Raw genomic sequence first — 25,395 nt, 5'->3', positions numbered from 1 at the left:
GGGTCAAGGTCTTGGATGAAAAAAATGGGGAAAAGAGGAGTTCGAACGAATCAGAGGAAACCGAAGGAAAGTCTTTGTTCTTTGGTTTATTGTCTTTTTCTGACCAGTTGAACCGGATTCACTCGCTTAACGGGAACAGGAGTGACTTCTCCGAAGAGCTCCTATTGGAGGGTACATGCTCCCCTGTAAACCGACGGATTCACTGGATTCAAGCTCCTGATTTGTATCATCCCTCAGAAGTCAGAATGCCACCGCCACCACCACAAACACCTGGATTTCCTCTACATGCACCATGAAACATTTAAGTCTTCCAAAACAGGATGTTTTGATTCTACTATGAAAATTAACATAAAAGGCCCACAGCCTCAAAGCTGAATCCAACCCAGAGCATGGGTTGGCTTAGCATATTCTTTAGGCACTTTCAGTTGATAAAACTAGCAAAATATTTTGTTAACTACTGAAATAGCAAACTTGTACTTCCCTTCCATTCTTCTTGTTCATCTCTCTTTCCAAATCTCCCAAATTATAAGGAAGGGACGATCCCCACATACCAACCCCAAACATTTTTTTGGCCACTCCAATAGCTTGCCATTAAAGGGTCTGTTGAACAATAATTTCATTAGTGAAGTTGAATGCCAAACAAATCTTCAAAAGACCTTCATATCTTAAAAGGCAATATTGACACTTCCTATAAATTAACAAATGATTCAAATCCTCCTCCACATTGGCCCGGTTACATCAAAGCCAACTGAACACCTAGCCACACAAAGGGGAGTTTGTTCTTCAATGCTCTCCAAACATCAAATGCAATTTTAGCGGGCACGAAGTTGTTCTACAACTATTTATAATTTTCCACCTGTTGTCTCCTATTATGAATATCTTCCCACACACTAAACACAAATGGCAGTTTTAAAACCGCCATCATATCTGTCCTTCCATATATCACCGTGTTTGGCGAGTCAAATAAGCAAAGAGGAAGGCCTCCAATTTAATTATAGGCCTTTACACTTGGGTAATTACGGATCCTAGAGAGACACCATTGTTCTTAGTGGTTAACTACCTAATTCACTCTAAACTCTTTACATCCAAACATTGCTAGGTTCTTTTTCCATGTAGCTGAATTTGGAACAAACATACCAACCATAGAGATGTATCCATGTTTAACAAATTTGGCCCAAAGAGAGCTCCTAAAGCAAGCATTCCAGAGTGCTTTAAATAGGAAACACCTGTCAATCCAATGGTATTTATTATTATCATCACAATCAGCCCAAGAAACTAAGGACACAATCTTTCCACTCTAATCAACACAGACATTCAAGTAATAATAGCCAAAACATGAATCAATAAACAAGAGAGGGCAAATCTAATGAAAGTAAGTTTACCACTGAAGGATAGAAGTTTATCTTTCCAGCCAGCCACCATATACACTATCCCATCAAGCAAGTTGAATTTATATCTTCCTTTCGTAATAGTAGTCCCTAGGTAAGTAATTGGTAACTCTTTTCTAGTGAAACCCGTAGCTCTTTCAATTAAACTGACCCTACTAGCTCCCATCCTCTTGGGAGTAAGTAATAAATGGCTTCTATTAATTAGTCGACTCAAGGCTTGTCCATAGGCTGACATAAATTCCATTGTATCTTAGGCTGTGTTTGGAAACCATGCAAATAAGTGTGAATGTAAATATGGAGAGTGTAAAACAGTCTATATAAAATGTAAAGTTGGTTAGTTTTGCATTTATAAATTTGCCTTGTTATCAAATAGATTTTTAGTTCTAATGGATGCAAATACGAATTCTAATAAAGTATATCTCTTTTTTTATCAAAAACCCACTTGAATGCAAATTTACTTCTTTTTTATTGATATACTTTTACTTCTTATTATCAATGTAAATATGCATTAGAAAATGTGTTTTCTGTCATTTGTCAATATATAAATATAATGTTGTCAAACACAGGCAAAAGTGAATTAGAGTGCAAATTTTCCCTGAACTGGGATTTACACTCCATTTGCATCGTTTCAAACACAGTCTTAGTGATTTCTTGTTCCCCCGAGTGAATATTATAAATTATAACATCATCAGCTTATAGAGAAAGTGAGATAGTTGAAACAGTTTCACGGAGTAAAACATGATTTCTTTTTGTTCAAATCAAGTAAATTCCTCAAACCTTATTAAGAATTTCTTTTGCTAGAAAAAAAAAAGATATGGAGAAAAAGGGTCTCATTGTCTAAGACTCAAGGAGAATAAAAATAAGCTAGTGGACTTGCCATTGATAACAGTAGGGAAGTAGCAGTTTGATATCTTTTTCCTTATCAGTTCCAACCCACTTTTCCGATAAACCAAATCTGAGGAGTACCTAAAAAAGAAAATTCCACTTAAGCCTATCATAGCTTTTGTCATATCCCAATTTCAGCAGAACATTACCTTCATATATCCTTCTATTGATCTCTCATTTCAAAATTAAAGTGATCTTTTTTAAAAATGGTGAGGGTGTTTTTGAAACAAAAATTTATAAAATACATCCATTCAATGCAAACGAACAAACCCTTAGCCAGCCAAACAGCCAAACCTTTTTGTGGTTTTGATTCTTCAAACTAGTATACATTCTTTAAAACTTTTTTAATTACTTAGATGCTTGGTCTAGTGGTACAACCTTTGACGAACCACACATATTCAAGTCTAAGAGTAGCACTTTGTGAAAAAAAAAGTCAAAGATATACTTGCCCTTCCAAAGATCTTAGATAACTGAAATTTGGTAGAGGATAGATCAACAACTCTAAAATTATTAAAATTTATTGGTGGCATCATAAATTTAGAGTTTTCAAAATGTTTGGCACAAGAGCATTTCATACGCGTTCCATTTTACAAGTGGGCACCGCTTCACAAGTGATTCGTTTCATCTGTTTTTTTTTTTTTTTTGAAAAATACAAAAAAGACGGGATGCAGGCTAACTTGGTGTTTAAAGTGATTTGGATTAATACTATAATACACTTATAATAATAACTTTGTGACATCTCAAAAAGTAGTGAGCTTTTTAAAATTTGAAAGTGCCATGTCACTAGGGCGATTCAAGATCACCTAGGTGATTCAAAAAATGTCAATTTGATGTTTCAAGAAACCCCTCCTTTCTCGAATTTCAAGGCTAACCATTACAAAAATGTTTTCTTAGAAATACCATTGTCAAATGTGATTTTCTTGCCGATTTCATTTATTTGCTGTTGTGGCATGCATGACACATCAGTAGAAATGGAATGGTCATGAAACGCACCAGTGCCAAACACCTAGTAAATAAATTGAGATGAAAGATTGAAAACATCAACCAAGTGGAGAAAAAACACTATGAATCCTATATTTGGAGGAGAATTTATGAGAGATTTACATGGTGTTTCGAAGCATGGGCGCTTTTTGGGACCGATTTTCAAGAAAAAATGCACATGCTTCCAAGACCCATTTTTCACAACAAAACGCTTCTACCACGTAGGCAGTGAGCAACACTATGCTGCTTTGTAAGGTGATTTTCGTCACTTTTTTTCATGTATGTGCTGACAGGTAAGCACCATATAGGATACACATCAGTCAACCATTGGGGGAAACGGTTCACCGATTGCATCGATGGGGTCCCGATTTTCGAGGCATGCCCGATTTTTTATTAATCGGTTGAACCAAACAATGAGATACATGGGCGTTTATTGAAACACCTATGTGGATCCAACATGGCACCGTTTTTTTGAAAAACGGCCACGGTTCCAAACATCCCCTTAATTAGAGGAAATAAATGTCAGTGTGGAGAACCCTAGGGAGCCACTAGGGGAAAACCTAGTTTTGCTTTGATTTTAACTTCTTATTTGTCTCATTTTCCCTTGATTGTTGATCCTCTAACAATTAACCTAGCTCTCAAATCTCCTTTGAAAAGAGAACCGGGTATTCTTTTCATTGAATATGAAACAAAAAGGTATTTATCCCTCTCCATTAAGCATTAGTTGGAAAATGTATTCATGGTAGATGTTGTTGCCAAAGTTGGGGTCGAGGGCAACAAGGGAATTTCGTTGGTGTTCGAGACTGATAGGTCCGACCTATAAGCAGGAGAAGAATATACGTCAGAGGCCCCGGGTGTTATCCCAGGGGTAGAGACTCCGACGGTCGAGTTAGCCAAGTGACAAAGAGGGGTTGAACCAAGCTTGAGACGAGGACTCAGAGCTTAGTCCTTAATATCCAAGGAAAGTTCTCTTGGGATTTTGAATGCAAGGGAGCAAGTGAGAGCAAGATGCCTTTACCTTGAGATGAGCACCCCCTTTTATAGTTGACCTTTCCATGGAGTGGTTGGAGGCAGTTAGAGATGTCTGACTAGGATCCCATCTGGCTGATGTCACGTGGCACGATCTGGGGGCCTACCAAGTACACCTACATTAGTTGCCCCCTCTCCTGAGGCCGTAGTGGCCGAGGCTGGACGATGCACCAAGGGAAGACCACGGCCTTGGCCGAAGAGAGTACCACGTAGTTGTGTGGAGGTGTTGGAAGGCGCTATGGGCAGAGACCTCGGCTTTGGCCAAAGAGAGTATCATGCAGTTGCGTGGAAGAGATGGCTTCGGCTATTGAGGACTCTTCTTGGTGGCTGTATGGTGACTACTTCCTTCTTTGCTTCTCGCCTCATTGGAGGGCCACGATGGGCCAAGAACGTAGGACCATGGCCTGCAAGGGTACGAGGCATCCCCGTTCGTCGGCCGTGCCCCGTAGGTGTTGTCGTTATCTAGTGTGGGTCTGTACGCGGGACAGGTGGAGGTTTGCCCAGTTTGGGTCACTCCTGTCTCGAAGTCAACAGGCAGACTGGCTTGTTCCTTCGGCGTCGTTTTGTCTCCCCTAGGTTGACACCACGTGTATCACGTTGGTTTGGGCTGTTAGGTTGGCGGTTTTACGGCCGTTAGATCAAAGTGATGCATTGCCCGAGCTTAGTCCTTAATAGCCAAGTAAGGTTTTCTTGGGATTCTGAATGCAAGAGAGCAAGTGAGAGCAATACGTCTTTACCTTGAGATGAACACCCCCTTTTATAGCTGACCTAGCCATGGAGTGGTTGGAGGCAATTAGAGATGTGTGGCCAGGATTCCATCTGGCCGATGCCATGTGGCGTGATCCGAGGACTGCCAAGTACACCTACATCACTTGCCCCCCACTCTCGAGGCCGTAGTGATTAAGGTCGGATGGTGTGTTGAGGGGAGACCTCGGCCTTGTCCAAAGAGAGTACTTCATAGTTGAATGGAGGCATCGGATGCCACCTTGGGTAGAGGCCTCAGCTCCAACCGCCAAGAAGAGTTCTCAGTAGCCAAGGCCGATGCCTCCGTGCAATTGCAAGATGTTCTCTTTGACCAGAGCCGAGGCCTTTGCCCAACGCACCATCCGATTCCTCCACTTAGCTACAAAGTACTCTCTTCGATCGAGGTCGAGGTCTTTCCTCAGCACACCATCCGACCTCGGCCACTACGGCCTCGAGAGTGGGGGGAAAGTGATGTAGGTGTACTTTGCAGGCCCCGAATCGTGTCACGTAGCATCGGCCAAATGGAATCCTGGCCGCACATCTCTAGCTGCCTCTAACCACTCCATGGCAAGGTTAGTTATAAAATGGGGTGCTCATCTAAGGTAAAGACATCTTACTCTCACTTGCTCTCTTGCATTCAGAATCCCAAGAGAACTTTCCTTGGCTATTAAGAACTAAGCTCTGAGCCCTCGTCTCAAGCTTGGTCTGACTCCACTTTGTCACTTGGCTAACTTGACCGTCGGAGTCTCCACCCCTGGGATAACACCCGGGGTCTTTGATGTGTATTTTTTTCTTGCTCACAGGTTGGACCCGTCAGCCTCGGACACCAGCAAAATTCCTTTGTTGCCCTTGGCCCTATCTTTGGTAGCAACAGTAGACAACCTATGGTAGAAATAAGAGAGTTTATTGTTCGATCCTTTAAATTTGAAACGGGTGTGGTAGTCACAACTTTTGACCCTAGGCATGTTCTGATTAGGTTTATCCATGAAGCTAAGTTTCTCGGTGTCTGATTGAAGGAACCCTTTAGAATAAAGGATTTCTATTGTCGATTAATTTGTACCATGAGAATTACCATCTTTCAATTGCTTAAGTCATCGACAAGGTTTTGAAGTTAGATATTGCTACTAAAAGAAATGATTCCCGCTAGGGTTTTAGTCGAAGTTGATCCGTTAAAGGAGCTGGCAGACTGGCACAGGCACAGGCACGAGCTGGCAGACTGGCACAGGCACAACCTGGCCCTGGCATGAGCTGGAAGCCTGGCCCAGGCACAACCTGGCGACCTGGCACAGGCGCCGACCTGGCGACCTACAAGACGTGCTCATCGATAATTTCGGCATGCATATCCTATCACTCCCACAATCCTTGGAAGTTGCCCACGTGCCGAATGATCTGGAGGGTGGTCAACGTGCATGGCGGTTACCTCAAGGAATCTCGAACCACTTAGACGACCTCGCAGAAATCTCAGATGTGGTGCGTGAAGCCCACGCCAAACAATGCCTATATAAAGGCACCAACCCCAATGGCAAGAGGTGGGCAAGCAAGTAAGCAAATTCTAGCTCTCATACTTTGTGATTTTTAGCTCGCAGTCTACTATGAGAGTACTAACTTAAGCATCGGAGCGACCTCGCCGGGTTAGCCACCCCGGGTCCTCTGACATTTGGTTTCTTACAGGTCTGTAAAGAGCAAGAGAGCTCACCACTAGGCAGTTCGCCACTAGGTAGCTCGCCACCAGGCAGCTCGCCACCAAGCAGCTCATCAAGGTAGCTCACCACTAGGCAGTTCGCCACTAGATAGCTCACCCCCAAGCAGCTCATCAAGGTAGGTCGCCACTAGATAGCTCACCACCAAGCAGCTCATCAAGGTAGTTCGCCACCAGGCAGTTCACCACCAAGCAGTTCGCCAATAGGTAGCTCGCCACCAAACAGCTCGCCAGTAGGGAGCTCCACTTCAGCCTCTGAGTCATAGGCCACTTGGGAGCATACGTCACTGACTAGGTACTTGGCCAAAAAAATTGATACATCACGGAAAAATTGATACGTGACCAGAAACGGTTACATCAATCGTCATTGTCATCTATGCCTATCCCAACTATATAGGGTAAGTTGCACGAATCCTATTTTATCACTTCATTCTATTAGTAGTTAAGCACATGTGTTGCATGTGAGAATTTTTTCTTCATATTAATTACTTGAATTTTAGATACATCATAGTTAAGATAGAAAATGAAAATTAATAAAAGTAACAATATGATTAAAACTTAACTTAAATACTTGTCGTAAATGTGCACATGCATTGCACATGAAAATTTAAATTATAATAGCACTTATTTTTATTGTTATTATTATTATTATTATTATTATTAACTTTTTGTATTCCATTTCTTATATATATATAAATAATTTTTATTTTAAAAATTCTGTTTATTTAATATTATGAATATAGAACATAAGAAATTTTTTCGACAAAATTCTGCATTTTTTCATTTTTTGTGTTCTATCTTTATTTTAAATATTTATTATTTAATTATGACATCATGAGTTTCTTTGAAAAGTTGGACCATTGACCCACCATCTAAATAAGAAAATAGATTTGCTTTTGGATTAGTTTTAAGTTATATATTTCATCTACATTATATAAATAATTTCTACTTATCATACTTAATTTTTGTTTGACATAATTAATATATAATTTTTTATATATATTCTTTTGATTACTTGTACTTATTTATTTTTTAAAGATTTACTATTTAGCTATCATATCATCAATTAATCCATTTGACCTAAAGCACTAACCCACAACCAAAAAAGAAAAATAGTTTGATTTCTATGTTGATGACATTAAATTTTGTATTATATTTCCATCATTGATAAAATTATTTCTTATGTATAATACTTATTTTTCTCGAATATAATGAATGTATAAAATTAGATATATACCCAATATTTTACTTCATATAAATATATAACATTAGATATGTGCCCAAAAGTTTCTCTATTTTTTTATTTTTGTGATTCATTGTATTTTTTATTTTTAAAATTTTTATTATTTGGCTATGGCATCATTTCACATCTAGGTTGATTTTAAATTTGGCATTCCATTTTCAATATTAATAAGATTACTTTTTACATTTCATACTTATTTTTGTTTAGTATAATGAATATACAATATTAGAGATATTCTCAATTATTATTTTTATTTGTATTATATATTTAATTTAATTTAATTTATTTTATTATTTAATTATGACATTATTTATAAACCCATTTGACCCCATATGGTAGAATTGCTTACCCACCACCGGGAGGGAAGAAAATTGTTTTATTTTTAAATATTTATTTTTATACTATTAAAGTGAATGTTGTGGATTTAATTAATAGAATTTAATGATAAAGAAAGTATATCTTAAATATAGGATTTAATGAGAGAATATACCTTAGATATGTGATTTAATGAGTGAAAATAGGAAAATAGTTTTATTTTCAATTAGTTTTAAATTTTACATTCCATTTCCATCATTAATAAAATCATTACATATTTATCATACTTATTCTTGTTTAATATGCCAGATATATGATGTTAAAAATGTTCTCATTTTTTTTAATTTTTAATTTTTAATTTTTTTTGTATTTTATATATTTTTGAATTTTATTATTTAGTTGTGACAATATGGATTGCTCCATTTGACCTAAAATGATTTAATTTCTTACCATCACCTAGATGAAAATACTTTCTTCAAGGTGTATAAGTTTTTGTGTTATTGAAATTATTAATTTATTATATGTGGATTAAATTAATAGAATTTAATGATGAGAAGAAATAAAACTGCCCAAAATATATGATTCAATGAAGGTGAATGCAAGTTAATACCTTAAATGTTGGATTTAATGAGAGGGAATTGAATATCTTAAAATTACCTCTTTTCAAGTCATTTAATATTAATAATCAATTACCCTATTATCCCTCTTTTGTTATCAATAAATTTAAATATGGAGGGATAAATGTTGTCCTCAATAAATTACAGAAATATTATTAAGGCTATTGGTATTTTTTACTGTAGTATACATTTTTATTTAAATTTATATATTATTAAATTCTTCCCATCTATCTTATAATCAGTGAAATAAATGCATGGAAAGGTATTCTCAACTTTTTTGTAGAAAAAGTGGTTGAAACTAAAATTACACATAAAGCGTTCTTTTTGTTTCAACTGTACTGCAAAAGAATAATAAGCCTGTCTTTTGTTTCTTTCTATTTTTTGTTCATTTTTCAGAAGAATGCCTTTGTTTGCGTGTTTAAAATGGACAATGGAATAGAGGAAGAGAGAACCCGATATATCCACCACCAACATGAATTTGAAAAGTTTAAGATATATTTTGAAAATATATTAAGGACAAAGAATATAAAAGCAACTATCACTCTATCAGTTTTTTTTTTTTTTGAAAATATATAAAAGATAAATAATCAAAAAGCAATTATCAGTTAATTTTACGCCCACCGTGGGGCTCGAACCCACGACCACAAGGTTAAGAGCCTTGCGCTCTACCGACTGAGCTAGACGGGCATATGTATTTGTTTGTTGTAAAACATTAATATGAAAAGTACAGGCATAAGAGAATAAATAAATTCGAGGTCTCCTCTAGCTAACGCTTATGCCTTAAAAAAAAGGGAAAAACAATAAAATAATATAAGAACAGGATTACAAGAACTTGATATGAATAGTGGGTCGAAACTCGAAATATTTGGCTATATTTGATCCAAAAGAAAAGATGGGGAAATGAAGGTAAAGGCAAGAAAATTTATATAAGGTTTGTAAAAGTTTTTTCGCCTTTCCCTATCTTTTCCTTCAAACCAAACACCGCCTTTAAGTTACGGGGCAACCCATATCAATACATGCATAAAGAAGCTAATTATGAATGGTTATTGTTATAATTGCATGTGGTTGCACTTAGAATCATTGGAAACTCCAACTTGTTTCAGTGCCGTTCATTCAAAACCGTACTTTAAATGCTTTTACGTATGTCTCTCTCTCTCATTTGCACAAAGGAGTGGGGCCACATGTTGGTGGTTGGAAAATGAACAAAATGTACCACAACCGGACACAGTTTTTTCCCAAAAGCGTGTGAGGCTTCTGATATGTATATATACTGAAATAAGAGCTTTAGGTTACTAAAAAATTAGCATTAAAGCTAACATTTTAGAAGGTGCATGTTTGGTATCTGTCACATAGACATTGCATGAATTTGTTGTGTGTTTTGACCTTACCAAACCATGTTCATGTTTGTTTGGGCTGAGTAAGCGCATATAGTTTGAATTGCTCTTTACCTCAAGTTATATAAGTTATTTTGAATGTTTCTTATTGTTTTATGTGGCACCTAATAATGTCTAATTATATTATATAATATATATATATATATATATATATATATAATTTTCTTTCCACTTAATTTATTTATTTTTCTAATTTTTAATTATTAAATCAATTATAAATATAACACCCATGCAATACCATGATAAATATGAGAGTAGGAAGGGCCAAATGGGATCAACCAATAAATCTAAAAAAACAAAATAATAATAATAAAATTCTGTGATGTAAAAGTCAACTCTAGCGATAGGTGAATGTTAATGGACAAACAAACATGTATGAACGTGCAGGTAAAACATTAGCACGAGGGCAAGCACTACGGCGTGTTTGGCACGTGCTATCGATTCGATTCTCCTTCAATTCTGCCCAACAGGACAGAAACAGCTGAGACCGGATCTGTTACTCACAAAGGCCGCCTCACACGCACATTTTACCATGCATAGGACAGAAACATCTCCTGTATTTATAAATTATTATTCATTGGAGAGGTTCTAAATGCACGGTGGATGTGCATGTAAGGCGCCCAAGTGTAAGTAATAGATCCCGTTCCGAAATAGTTATGCCCTTTCTAGAGACTAGACAGATGGAGTCTTAGACAGGTCCCACCTTTGTCATTTTAAAACAAAACAGGGGGCGTTGTGGGGCCGCGATCAAGCCTAAGCCAACCGTCTTGTCTCTCATCATGCACATTTGCCTCCTCCATCCGTGATTCCATTATTCGTTCTCCCACAAATTATATTCATGCAATCATGACATGTGAGTCTCCACCGAATCAACTTTTATATAACTATAATTTGGTGAAAAATATCGTAATAATAATACGTATTAATTTACTTTTTCATTCGGTCGATATGTGTTGAAATTACAACTTAATAAAGAAATGTCCTACACTAGGTATCTGGCAATTTTCATGAAAAACTCTAGCTAGGAGTCTACTGTCTAATAGTACTACTACTCTAACCTGTAAGAATGGGACGTCTACAGAGATATCAAACCCTAATCCCTCTTAATAAGTCCTAACTCCTTAGTAATTAATGAAAAAACCTCTAAGAAGATGAGAAGACTTGTGGCATACTTGATCCCTCGTTCGGCCGACCACATCTTCCGAGGGGGAAGGGATAATAATAACAGGATAGTGTGCTTCAACCAAACACAGCCCCGGTGGGAGGGTTTGATGAGATGGAACACAGCAGTGCTTTGGACGAGTCATTTCCCCTTACAATATCATTTCCCATCAACTCTTTTTTATCATATATATAATATTATGAATGAAAGATGCCAAAATGGATCCATATCCAACCCCATTAGGCCATTATATACATGTGGGATGGGCCATGATTACCTTGCCGAAACCCGAGCCCAGTTGCTCCACGGTTGTTCAGATTTCAGGCCAATACCAACTTGATTAGTCGGGTCAGTCTGGAGAGTGGAGAACTCCATGAAATATGAAAGTCGAGCCGAGTCAAGATTATTAACTCGGTGACTCGGCACCCACAACCTAAGTCCTGTAAATCAAGCTGTTTTTTGCATCCGAGAAAGGGGTGGGACCGTCGGAAGGAGACGTTAGACATGATGGAATCATTGGATGGCAGTGATCATCACGAAAAGGAAGGTGGGACCCATTAATCTATGAAATGCATTTGGCCATTTGGGAATTGGGATGCCCCGTCGGGATTTGATATGATAGGGTATTTGATACTTCTGAATCTGGCGACATTTATTTTACTCCCTTTCCGAGTTTTATTCAAGATTTATTTCTTTAGTCTTTACAATAAAGAGAATTTATAGTTTTTTATTTGCTTCTTTCCCTACACTTAACCGGAGTGGGCGTGATGGACCTGATGGTTGACGCTTGACGCACGATTACCAGGATAAGAGAGAGAGAGAGAGCGCCAGAACTAGTTCGGAATTAACTCGTCACTTTTCTCACACCGTCCTTACGGTTTTACAGCCGTATATTGAGAATATCTTCTCCTGAATAGGAACATATAAATACGGAGATCTCTTTGACGCAGAGCTGCATGGGCTGTGAGGACGGATCACTTTACGTAATTACGCCAAAAAACCAATTAAACAAAAAAAAATTTGCACTTTATGGTTTTTCACCTCTGCCAGAAAATGGAATACTATATCCACTTTGTAATTTTAATTGAATAAAAATAAGGGAAAATTCTTGATTAGTACCAATTAATTTGGGTTTAGTGCTATTTTAGGGTATGTTTGGAATCGTTTACGTTTATTGGAAAAACGGCTTCACATCAGCGTCATATCAGTATCTGGTGGGATAAACGTTTTTTTTTTGCTCAAAAAACACTGTTTGGTGCACTCGTTTATTAAAAAACGCAAATGCATTTGCATTGATTTTCGTGCATATAGCCCTTGGGGAAGCGAGAATCCTCCAACAGCTGGGCGTTTCATGAAACGCCGAGCAGAAGTGGATCCGATGTGGCCGCTGACGTGTCGTCTAGTAATGGTGATCCGGTGCAACCCGGATCTACCATTCTAAAGGTAGACCTTCTTCCTCACTCGATAACCTAAAGCACCAAAGAGAAGAGCAGCTGTTGCCTAGAGGAGAACACCCGGATCTACGAATCCAGCGACGACCGGAGAGGGGATTTTTCACCGAAGGGAAGAGCATCTGCCGCTGTGAGAAGGTCTTCGCTTTCTCCATTTTCTCCCTATTTTCTCTTTGTTTTGTCTTTTTTCCCAACTTTCAGCAATATATCTGTTTTCTTTGAAGGTTTTAGAGAGTGTTGTCGCATTTTAAGGTGTTTAGAGAGTGTTGCCGCATCTGAGTGTTTCTCGCTGCCGGTATGTTCTCTGAGTGTTGCCGCATCTATTTTCGTCATGTTATTTTTAATATTTTTCATCAGTCTTCAACATACCAGTAATATCATAGATCAATATGATAAAAAAAGTTGAATTTAGCAGACGTTTTTACAGTCAACGCTGAACAGCGGAGAGAGAGGGAGAGAGAGTAAATACTAAATACTAATACAGGGGGAATGTAGAGTATATTTGCGGGTCAATGGGTGACTAGTTTTGGCTCTCTTTTTCTATGGGTCTTCGTGGGAATTGGTGAAGAAGCAGGGTATTTTTGAATTTTCCGGCTGGTATTAGGAGGGTAGTCGAGGAGGAAGTTTGAATACTATTGAAGAATTCTTTGTCTGCTATTTCTGAGTTTTATTCAAAGCCTTCTGAGGAAAAAATGGCGGTGAGTTTTACTTTTTGTTTATCTTTTTTATCTGCACTTGAGATTTCTTAATGTGGGTTTCTTGGGTTTTGATTACAGGCAATGATGGAATTGGATTACTGAATTGGATTCCGTGGCTTCCTTCTTTCTCTTAATTTTGTTTTTGGTAAGAATAGGAGTTATGTTTTTAAGTTTGGTTTGCTTGGATATGCTGGATATCCTCATTCTTTGTAGGGCTAGTTTTGTGAGCCAGTGAGGTTAATGTAATCTATTGTTTGTATTGGTTGCGTGGTTGGGGGTTTGGAATTTAGATGGTACTTGCTCATTCTTTATGTGTTTTGACAGGGGAGAAGGAAATTGGGCAACTGGGTTTGGTATTATTTCATGGTGCATGGGGTTTAGATTTATGGCTTGGTACGTGTCTTGGGTTGTTGCTATTCTGTGTGTGTATGTTTTGATTTTTAAAAATTTTTTTGGGGCTTTGAAGGAGCCAAAGAAGGTTTTGGGTTGATTTAATTGTGTTGATTAATAGCTGTTGGATTTGGTTTTTGCCAAATTCTTGGCATTGAAGCTTGGCTGGACATTACGCAAGAGTGGATTGTGTGTTTCTTTCTGATTACTGTTTGGGGTTGGGGTATCTAAATGAATTTATGTTTGTTAAAGGATTTGGTTGGGAACAAGACTACTACATTTATGCTTTCATCTAGGGATGATGCTGAAGGCTTATTTTGGAGTTTTCAGGATTTGGTTGGGAACAAGACTACTACATTTATGCTTTCATCTAGTCTTGAGACCGGAGTTGGAATGTCCAAATTGAGATTTCTCTGTTTTTTTTTTTTTAACATTTCTCACTTTTTCGTTTCTAATTATTCAAATCAGTGCTGTTATTATCAAACTAATTATGATTTAAAATGTCTCGAGGTTGTTCTTGAGGATCAGAAGTGCAGATGCCTCTAAATATATCACATTTTTATTTCACTCGTAGTTATTGTTGGTTATGAGAACAACTTCTCCAGAGTAAGTCCAAGTATGTAAAATTTGAGGCTTAAGCATCCAAAACATGGTTTGGCATTACTTCACCAAATATCCCAAGAAGTATCAGGAAAAATATCCACCGTTGGATGTGGATTATATCACATATTAACCGTTGGATCTAAAAATCGGTCTTCAAATTGAAGCATATGTAATTTGGACCTTTGGATTGACTAATGTATCCTATACATTACAATGAGAGTGGCACACTGAAACATTCATATGGCTATTTCTTTAAACGCCCCACCAAACAACATGAAATGAAAAAACGTTTATTGTTGCTGAGGTGTAAAGGGTGTTTCTTGAAATGGCTTAACTAAACAACAAAGTAGAAAACCTTTAAAGTAGGTGTTTATCAAATAAATGTTTTTCTGATAAACGCCCACCCAATAAACACAAACGGAACCAAACACATACTTGGTCCCTGAACTTTAAAATGCGATAATTCAGTATCCAAACTTTTAAAATGTATGTGTTAACTTAATACCTATCATTAATCAGCCATTTGACCAACCGTTAAGTGATATTTGAAAAGACATAAATGCCCTTTAAGTATTATCTAATATTCTTTATCAATCATCCAAATATTGACAAAAAATAAATAGTCCCAAATCCTTGCCTCTTCTATTCAACAATGTTGGGGTCGCGAGAATTCCCACTAAGAGATGGCCCCAACTTTCTTGAATATAGAGAAAAGGATTTGGAATTGTTCATTTTTAATAAAAAATTGGATGACACTCAAAGGGCATTTGTGTCTTTTCAAATGCCACTTAATGGTTGATTAATGATAGGTATTGGGATTGATATGCTTTGAAAGTTCGAGTACTAAATTGTCACATTTTAATGTTTGGGGACCAAAATGACATCAGGCCCAAAATACATGGTACTAATCGGGAATTTTCCCTAAAAATAATATGTTTGGTTTAATAAATAATTCACCTCTCTTTTCCTTCCAGCAAGCAAAACCATGTAGATGCATGGGTCAAAGTTGGATTAAAAATTTGATTAGGTTTGGATTAGTAAATTTGAATTTTGGCATAATTTTTGTTCAAAGTTAAGGTTCATGTTTAGGGTTAATCTTTAGGTTGGCACGTAACCCCATTTAGTCCATCTAAATTCTATCATGTTTTATTAGAGAGCATCAAAGGGGTTCAAATATATTTAAGAGGAAATAGAGGAGTTTAATGGGGAGGGGAGAAGTTACAAACATAGAGTATTAGAGTGAAGGAAAATGAGAGAAATTTAAGAATACTTTTATTAGAGAATAGTAATGAAAAATTTTAATAAAGAAAATTAAGAGCGTTTTATGAGACATGTTCGTACGTTGGGATTTATGAGACTTTATGAGAAACTCGAGTTTGAAGGGAAAAGTTTTCTTTCTATATTTTCTATCAGCCGATCATTACAAGATATATATATATATATACAGAGGTAGAGTTAGCTCCCTCTTGCGATTAGGATACAAACTCCTAAATGAACAATGAACACCAAAGCAAGAACAACTAAGATACATACACCGGATAGGACTCATACAGCTAGAGATAAGGCTACGCTAAGAAGCTTAATACCCCCCCTCAAGTTGGAGCATGTAAACGGGAAATGCCCAACTTGGCAAGAAGATGCTCGAATGGTTGCCTGCCCAGGGCCTTCGTAAACATATCAGCAAGTTGCTCAGAAGTCCTGACGTAGGAAGGCCGTATATTCCCATTCTGAATTTCATTGCAGACAAAGTGGCAGTCTACTTCAATGTGTTTACTCCTCTCATGAAATGCCGGATTCGCAGCGATATGCAAGGCTGCTTGATTATCACAGTGTAATCGCATAGGATCAGGATGACCAACTCATAACGAATGCAACAACCCTTTTAACCATTTCAATTCACATGCAGCTGTTGCCATAAACCTGTATTCCGCCTCAGCCGATGATCTGGATACTGTAAGCTGCTTCTTTGTCTTCCACGAGATAGGTGCTTGTCCCAATAATACAAAGTATTCAGTGAGAGAGCGTCGTGTCAGTGGAGACCCGGCCCAGTCAGAATCACAGTAAGCATACAATCGAAAATCACTGTCAGCCGGAAGGAAAATTCCCTGTCCCGGGTTACCTTTCAAAAATCGCACTACACGTAAAGCCGCCTCCCAGTGTTCTTCACGGGGGTTCTGCATAAATTGAGCAAGCACATGTCACAGTAGGACAATTCAGGACGGGTAATGGTTAAGTAAATTAAACGACCCACAAGCCTCCTGTAACTCTCTGGTTTCATCATCAAAGGACCATCTGCCAGAGCTAGTTTATGATTTTGTTCCAGGGGAAGTCCAACTGGCTTAGATCCTAGCAAACTAGTTTCTAATATGATATCCAAAGCATACTTCCGCTGACAAAGGACTATACCTTTCTAGCTTCTGGCGACCTCCACTCCTAAAAAATACTTCAAAGCTCCCAAGTCTTTCATGTGGAAGCATTGGCTCAAATACTTCTTGAATCTCCATATGGCATTGCCATTATTTCCAGAGATGACAAGATCGTACACGTACACCAAGATATTCAACTGTTCCTGCTTCCGTCGAAGTGTAAACAAGGAGTAATCAGATTGTGACTGGGTAAAGCCATACTGTTTCAAGGCTGTTGTTAGTTTAGCAAACCAGCAACGAGGGGCCTGCTTCAAACCATAAAGCGACTTGTGCAGCTTGCACACCTTCCCAGGTAGTCTCGAAGCAAATCCAGGGGGCATCTTCATATACACTTCTTCTTGTAGATCTCCGTGAAGAAACGCGTTCTGCACATTCATCTAATGCAGTTCCCAGTTTTTAACCACAGCCACTGCAAGGAATGTACGGACTGTAACCATCATTGCCACAGGCGCAAATGTTTCATTGTAGTCTATCCCTTCAACCTGTTTGTTTCCGAATGTACGGACTGTAACCGCCTTGTACCGCTCTATTGTGCCATCTGAGTGGTACTTTATCTTGTACACCCATTTACTTCCGAGAGCCTTTTTCCCTCGCAGCAAGTCCATCACTATCCAGGTTCTGTTGTTTTCTAAGGCTTCAAATTCCTTTCTCATTGCCTCTCTCCAACGAGAGTCCTTGACAGCCTCTGAATAGCTCTGGGCTCATGATTAGTTGTGATAGCTGCTTAGAAAGAGCAGTGTCGCAAAGAGAATCTATCACAATTCACATAATGTGTTATAGGATAGGGAGTACCTGAGGAGTGAGATTGGCAAGATGAACTGGCAGAAGGGCTCAGGTTGTGGTCGGAACACCATGTGGTGTGTATGACGTAATCCTTGAGACGGGTGGAAGGATGCTTCACTCTAAGGCCTCGTCCAAGTTGCTCATTCCCTGCATTCCTTTCTTCCATAGAACCCCCCCCCCTTACTTCATGCTCCCCTTCATTATTTTCACACCTGTCGCCTTGTTTTGTCTCTCTTATGATCTCACGGGTACCATTACCCCTTCCTCTCTCACTATCCTCTTCGCCATATTCTTCAGTCTCCTCCTGGTTATAAGCAAGATTACCATCATCAGGTTTGCGTTCGACTTGTTTTTCTTCAATAGCATAAGAAAACTCAGTTTCTGAAAACACCACATCCCTAGAAACAAAGTATTCAATATTTTCTAAGTCATAAACTCTCCATCCCTTCTTACCAAAGGGGTATCCCACAAAGACACAACGTCTGGCTCTATTGGCAAACTTGTCCCTGGTCCGATTTAGGCTTCTTGCATAATACAAACACCCAAATGTGCATATATGTTTGTAGCTTGGTTTCTGCCCATACAACATCTCATACGGTCATTTACCCAAAAGTAGAGTGGAGGGGGTCCTGTTGATCAGATAACCAGCTGTTATAACACATTCTCCCCAAAACTCAATAAGGAGATTGGCCTGAAATCTAAGAGCTTTGGCAACATTTAGTATATGTCTATGCTTTCTCTCGACACGTCCATTCTGCTACGGTGTTTCAACACATGAGGTCTGAGGTATTATACATTGCTCAGAGAAATATTCCTTCAAGCAAGTAATTTCGGTACCATTGTCGCTTCTAACTATCTTCACCAATTTTTCATATTAGCGTTTAACCATAGTGAAGAAGTTCCGCAGTGTTTTGCCTATTTCACTTTTTTCATTAAGTAAGAATATCCAAACGGCTCTTGAGAAGTCATCAACAACGGTCAAAAAATACGTTGCACCACAAGACGCCCGTACCGAGTACGGACCCCATAAATCACAATGAATCAAATCGAAAGTCCCTTTAGCATTGTTTTCACTAGAATCAAATGTACCTCTTGTCTGTTTGGCTTTTGAACAAACACCACATATCCTATTTCCACTATCACATCTAATGTTCAAATCAGGAAGAAGTTTAATTACTTTCTTAGAGGGATGACCCATTCTCTTGTGCCATAACTCGTATGAAGCTTCAACCTTTGCTTTGTGAACCTTGCTTGAGCATGCACCTTTGAAGCAGTAGAGCCCTCCGCGTAGTTCACCCGCACCAGTCACCATCCTCGAAGTGCGGTGACAATCGAAAGCAAATAGAGTTCTGCAAACTCTTCAACGATCTACTCCACGAACAGAGGTCAGAGAAGATCGAATATTGCAGGCTCAGAAGACGGTGCGAAAGTCGAACGAACCTCGCTCTGATACCATGAGAAACTCGAGTTTGAAGGGAAAGATTTTCTTTCTATATTTTCTATCAGCCGATCATTACAAGATATATATATATATATATATATATATATATATATATATATATATATATATATATATATATATATATATATACAGAGGTAGAGTTAGCTCCCTCTTGCGATTAGGATACAAACTCCTAAATGAACAATGAAAACCAAAGCAAGAACAACTAAGATACATACACCAGCTAGGACTACACCAGATAGGACTCATACAGCAAGAGATAAGGCTATGCTAAGAAGCTTAATACTTTATGATTAGAGATTAAGGTGCTTAATTTGAATGATTATTTTCATTTTCGTAAATTCTCGATATTTAATTTTTCACATTTAAAGGAGAAAAGATGAGACTTTTTGCGAGGTTTGTGGTGAGAGATCTTTTACCTCCTTATGCTCTTCTTTCTTAATAGATACAGATTCCTCACACTTCACTCCACTAGATTTCTTGGAGTTACTTTTAGGTCTGTTCGCTTTTTGGTAAATTACTTACCCATTTACCTAGGTAAGTGCATTTACCCATGTTCTTTTATTTCTCAGGTAAATAAAACAATGACCATTTTAGCCATAAAAATCCATTATCAAAAGGGGCATTTTTGTCCCATCCAAGTGTTGACAACTTTCCCCTAAGTGGGAAAATTATTTACCCACCTAGGAGATGGTATCACTTAGCCGGGTAAGTGATACCTAGGAAAATAAATTTTCTCTGGTCCTCACATAAATCTGAAAAAAGAAAACGGGTTGTGAATCCCATTGACCAACTTCCCCCCTCTCAAAATCCAAAAAACGAACGTCCCTTAGGGTAAAAGACTTAAACATACTCTAAGTTTTGTAAAAAGTCTTAAATATACCTTGTGGGATGACCCCATTAGACTTAAACATACCCTTCATCAATGAAAATGCACATGCGAGGTCATTTAAAATTTAAAAATTCCATTTTACCCTAGGTAAAAGAAGAAAAAGAAAAAGAAAGACCATGGGAGGAGAAAAGTGAAAAAAAAAAGACCAACTGACTAGTTCAGTCAACTCAAACACACACATATAGAAATAAATGGAGAAGTTAGGTAGTAAATAGGGAAGTTCAACTTGAAAACAAATTTTTGAAGTTGGGGGGAGAGAGTTTAGAGAAAGATTCAATGGAATGTTATCACACCGAGCCTTGGGGTTTAGTCAAAAGGTTTGAAGAAGTGGGGAGGAGGGAAAAAAATGAAATGGTTCCTCTGTCTTTGCTGTGAATAGACCGGACCCATGCAAGAGATTTTTTTTTTAGGACTTTTATAAGAGTTGTTCAATAACTCACACATTTGCTATATTTAGGACCAACCAGGCATTGTATGGGTCCCACCCAGGTGGAGCCCTTGAGTAAAAAAAACCATGATCATGACTTTGAACCATCTAATTAGTGCATTATTTTTCTGAGCTTTACAAGACTTGTAACAGAAGGCATACACCTCGTGATTTTGAAAGTTTTAGGGTATATTTTGAACCATCTAATTAGAGGCAGTTCGGTATGCTCAGTAGCCCACCACCTACATGAATTTGAAAAATTTAGGATATATTTTGAAAATTTGAAGCAAAGATATAGGGTAAAAAAGTCACAAGGTATATTTTAAGTCTTTTCTAAAAATTTTGTTTGGTTTGAAGGAAAGGAAAGACAGGAAACCAGTACAAGGTTTGTAAAGATTTCCCTACCTTTTCTTTCCTTTCCGTACATTTTCCTTCAAACCAAACATAGCCTTAGGGTATATGTAAGCCAATTTATGAAAACACATGGAATTTTTATATCTTTTACCCCTTACTTTTATCTTTAATTCCTGTTTTATTTTTTTCCAATAAATGATAAAATGAAAGAAAGTAAATTATGATAATGTGGTCATATAAAGATCATCAACCACAACCATTACAATAAGTGAAACCTCATATGGTTGAGATAAGGCTCAGATGATGATGATGATCTTTTTTTTTTCTTTCTTTACATGGTTTGGACTGTGGAGATGTGAAGGGAGAAGAGAATTGTAGATTTCAAGGAGGAATTTCAAAGAGGAAGCCCCTACGTTCTTTCTTTATATGGTTTGGACTGCGGAGAGGTAGGATGAGAGAAGAGAAATGTAGATCAAGTATGAGAGATTTCAGAGATGTAATTTACTTATTTTCCAGTGTAAAATAGGTTTTCTACCTTACCCTTCCTTTCTCTACCTTTTCTTTTAAGCCAAACACAGCCTTAGGCTGCATTTTGTAAACAATGCAAATAAGTGTGAATGTAAATATGTAGAGTGTAAAACGGTTCATATAAATTGCAAAGTTGAATTAGTTTTGCAATGACAAATTTACTTTCTTACCAAACAGACTTTTAGCTGTAATGGATGCAAACATGAATTTCAATAAAGCATATATTTTCAAAAGCCATTTGAGTGTAAATTTACTCTTCTTTTATTGGTATACTTTTACATCTTATTATCAATATAAATATGCATTGATCTGTCATTTATCGGTGCACAAATGTAATGTTGTCAAACACAGGCAAAGGTGAAACAGAATACAAATTTGCCCTTAACCGAGATTTATACTCCATTTGCATCATTTCCAAGCACAACCTTAAGAGATAAAGGAATAAAGGATGAGAGATTTTAGAGATCTAATTTCATTATTTCCTGTTGAAAATAGACCTCCAGTAGAGTAGGTCGAAGGCGATAGAAACCAAACTGAAGTATTGACTAAATTAGTTTTAACTAATTAAGTAGGGTGCAATTCGGGCAGGCTGAGTTGGGCTTTCGTCAAATTTTGAAAAGGCCCGGCCTCATGAAGCAGTTGCACCCAAGTAAGCTTATAAATATGTGTAATTTTGCTTTTTTATTTCAATTAAAAAAATTTATTATCCATAAAATGATGCAATAAAATTGTACACCACCCTGAAATAAAAAAGAAATAAGAATTCCAACAAAAATAGATACCTTTGTCACAAGGGTGTTTGTCGTTCATTGAAGGAGCTAATTTTGTTTGTTATTCAAAATTTTAAAGGGATAAGAGGAATTACAATAGTACAAATGTGATGCGAATACAAGTGTTTGACTAGGCCCCAGTTAAGTGACCAATCACAAGTGACCGAACATGCTAGTGTTTTATATACACAACATGTCGGTCTCTTTTGATAATGGAACAGTGGCATGGTCATGAATCATGATTGATCACTTAACAAGGTTCTCTCATTTGTATTTCTAAACCTTATTTTGCACTGTCCAGAATTTGTGCTCTTTCCAAACATGAGCAAGAAAAGATAAATGGATGAAAACAACACACGAGTCACTTTTTCTTCAGCATGCAAATATTTTATTTATTTTTTAATGCTGCTTTGGACTAGGAAAGACAGGCTGCTTGAGTGATGGCAGATACAAAAAATAGACTACAGAAAGTTTAGGCCTAAGAAGAAGATCAAAATTAAGCCTAATTTATTTGAATTCTATCTCTATCTCTCTCTCTCTCATTTCTAGTATCATGCTGTGTTTCTTCCATGTCTAATTTTCCCTGTCCTTCCAGCATGAATCATAGAAGTTGCCATTATTATAGCAATGAGTATTTGATGTAAAAAAAAAAAAAAATCTGTGAATTGTGAACTACTTTTGGTAAAGCTGAATTTTGGAATTGTAAATTTATTTGTTTTTATTTTGGGTCACTTACTAAAATATTCCTATGATTTTGCATTCCCATACATTTGTACTAGTGCAAATAAAAATACACTGCAATCAAACACAGCCTTAGGCTCAGTTTGGAAGGAGTACAAATACAAATATGTACAGTGCAAAACCTTGTATTTTGTTATTATTTTGTATGTATTTGTACTGTACATATTTGTATTTATACTCCTTCTAAACTGAGCTTTATGTTCATTTGAATAAATTTAATCAAAATAAAATAAAAATAAAAATATCATTTTTGCCCCTAATAAGACAAGACCGATCACTCAACTTGGTCAATTTTGTTTTCTGTACAAAAAAGTGTTCGGAGTACTTTTGGAACAACTGATTATAGATTCATGCCCTTAGACATTTTTCACTCAGTTTAGGTGATCATATTATTATTTCAGATGTCAAAACAAAAAAATAAAATCTTAAAAAAATCGACTAAATAAATATGTTGCAAAATATAAGAAATGTTTTAATAAAATGAAAAAATATAAGATAGGTTTAAATCCGTAAAAGTATAAGGAATGTTTTAGTAAATAACCCTTTTATTTTCTTACCATTATTCTAGTAATTAAATTGCAAAATACCCATTAAAAAATAAATGCAAAATACATGATGTCTTGGAGCACAAGGTACAATAAATTTTCATAGGAGAAAACCCTAACCGAGTCGAAATTTGCTAAATTGGAATGACACGTGAACTACTAACACGCAAACATGCAACCTATGAACCTAGCGAGTCTGTACCGCTAACCAAATTTTCCCAAACTTCCTCGTACTGCAAGACACAATACCGCAGATCAGTTTGAGAACTGCAAAATTGGTCACTGTGAAATTGATGAACAAAGCGAAGCTGATTGGAGCAATATATCCATTTTCACCGTAAATCAATAATAAATTTTGCTTTCGGATTTTTCTCAACTTAAAACAGGTCAGATAATTGAAGAAGAAGCAAGGGTAAGTGAGGTGGAGACGCAAAGGCAGGTAGTTGACTTTAAAAAGAGAGTTTCCTAATGTTGTTATCATCATGGCAGCAGCAGCAACAACAAGAGACAACAATAGAAACCATTAGCATCTGCAACGACAGTGGGTGTGGGCGGGATGGGCCTCCGACTGATGATAACATTGACAGCTCTTTCATCCTTTGTTTTTTTTTTTTTCTTCAAACCCCAAGATATGAAGAACCAAGCACCCAAAAGGTAGAACCCTAAAACACACGGAATTGAGAAATGCGATTCCTGTCTCCAATTCCAAATTCACCCAAATCCAGAGGTACAACCTTGTATATCTTTCGACAGGAATGGGGACATTTTAACCATGTTCCCGGCCCCTTTTCTTGATGGCAATCAGGGAATAAAGGCATTGAATTCCGGTACCAAACCTCGCATCCCAACAAAACAATCCTTGCGTATTAACCCTTTGATGGTAATTTTCAGGTCTTCCGGTACCCCACTCCCAGCATTTGGTGCATATGGGCATTTAGGCAAGCAATTAGTATCTCATTACCAATTCTCTCTCTCTATATATATATATTTGGTTCTGGGTACCATTCTGGACTTGGCGTGATTGGTACAGAATGATGGGTGGTCCCTAATCTTATACATCACTCCAAGGTCAGTGGGTGATTGATGATACTGAAACAACTCGACATCTTCTCACCTTTTATTTCCATTTTTACTTACTAAACCCACTTAAATTATCCAAACTGTGTTTAATGACTTACTTGCCTGAACTAAGCAAGTTTGGTACCAACCACAGATGGGAATCCATAAATAGACTATGAACAGAAGTACGTCAGTAACAGTCAGTTTAAGGCCAAAATGAGGCATCTGTGTCGTATGATGAGACTAGGAGTGTAGGACCCATCCTTGAGGGAGGAAATGATGGTTTAAAAACGTTGCATGATAACGACTGGTGGTCTACATCAGACTGATTAGTAAGTAAGTAGGGCTGTAGGGGAGGAAGAGAGAGTCGAGGGAGGCATCAGGGCATGGCCTACCTTAGCAGAAGGGTGAGGGTGGGGCCGTTTGGAGGACGGTGTACGGAATTAATGAAGCCTTCTCTTGTGTGCCTGACACCACCCCCCACCTCCAAGCTTATGAATTATGATGGCGATATGGTCAGTTGATCACCTGTTCTTTGTTGTAACAAATATTGAAAAAAAAAAAAATCTTTACTTCTAGTTTTCCCTTCTTCTATGTTTTTTTTTTCTTTATTTCTTTTGGGTAGCTGCTGCTCGAGTATTCGTGATTCGCGAATCGCGATTGTTTTGTTTGTTTCGGTGGGGATGGAATTTTAGTGAAAACGATGTGTGAGAAGCGAGGATATGCAGTGCAGCTGGACGGATCCAAAGAAATAAAATTGGCCGGGGGGGGTGATTATGGATGGTAGGTGGGGTCAAAGTGAAGTGACG

At 37.5% G+C, this 25,395-nt stretch overlaps 1 long non-coding RNA gene and 1 other non-coding gene across 2 annotated transcripts; one reads left to right on the top strand and one right to left on the bottom strand.

Moving 5' to 3' along the window:
* Window positions 1-9,515: 9,515 nt before the first annotated feature.
* On the bottom strand, window positions 9,516-9,588 carry TRNAK-CUU (transfer RNA lysine (anticodon CUU)). The gene has a single exon. It is a non-coding gene; the product is annotated as a tRNA-Lys (tRNA).
* Window positions 9,589-12,816: 3,228 nt separating this feature from the next.
* Window positions 12,817-13,712, top strand: LOC104600130 (uncharacterized). The gene is made up of 2 exons (XR_016076766.1): window positions 12,817-13,046; window positions 13,133-13,712. It is a non-coding gene; the product is annotated as an uncharacterized LOC104600130 (long non-coding RNA).
* Window positions 13,713-25,395: the final 11,683 nt, after the last annotated feature.

The sequence above is a fragment of the Nelumbo nucifera genome, chromosome 5 (genome assembly GCF_055504915.1).
Source record: "Nelumbo nucifera cultivar China Antique chromosome 5, China Antique-T2T, whole genome shotgun sequence".
NCBI classification, from domain to species: Eukaryota; Viridiplantae; Streptophyta; class Magnoliopsida; order Proteales; family Nelumbonaceae; genus Nelumbo; species Nelumbo nucifera.
The sequence above is the reverse complement of the archived record's forward strand: the minus strand, read 5'-3'. Positions and strand labels throughout refer to the sequence as shown.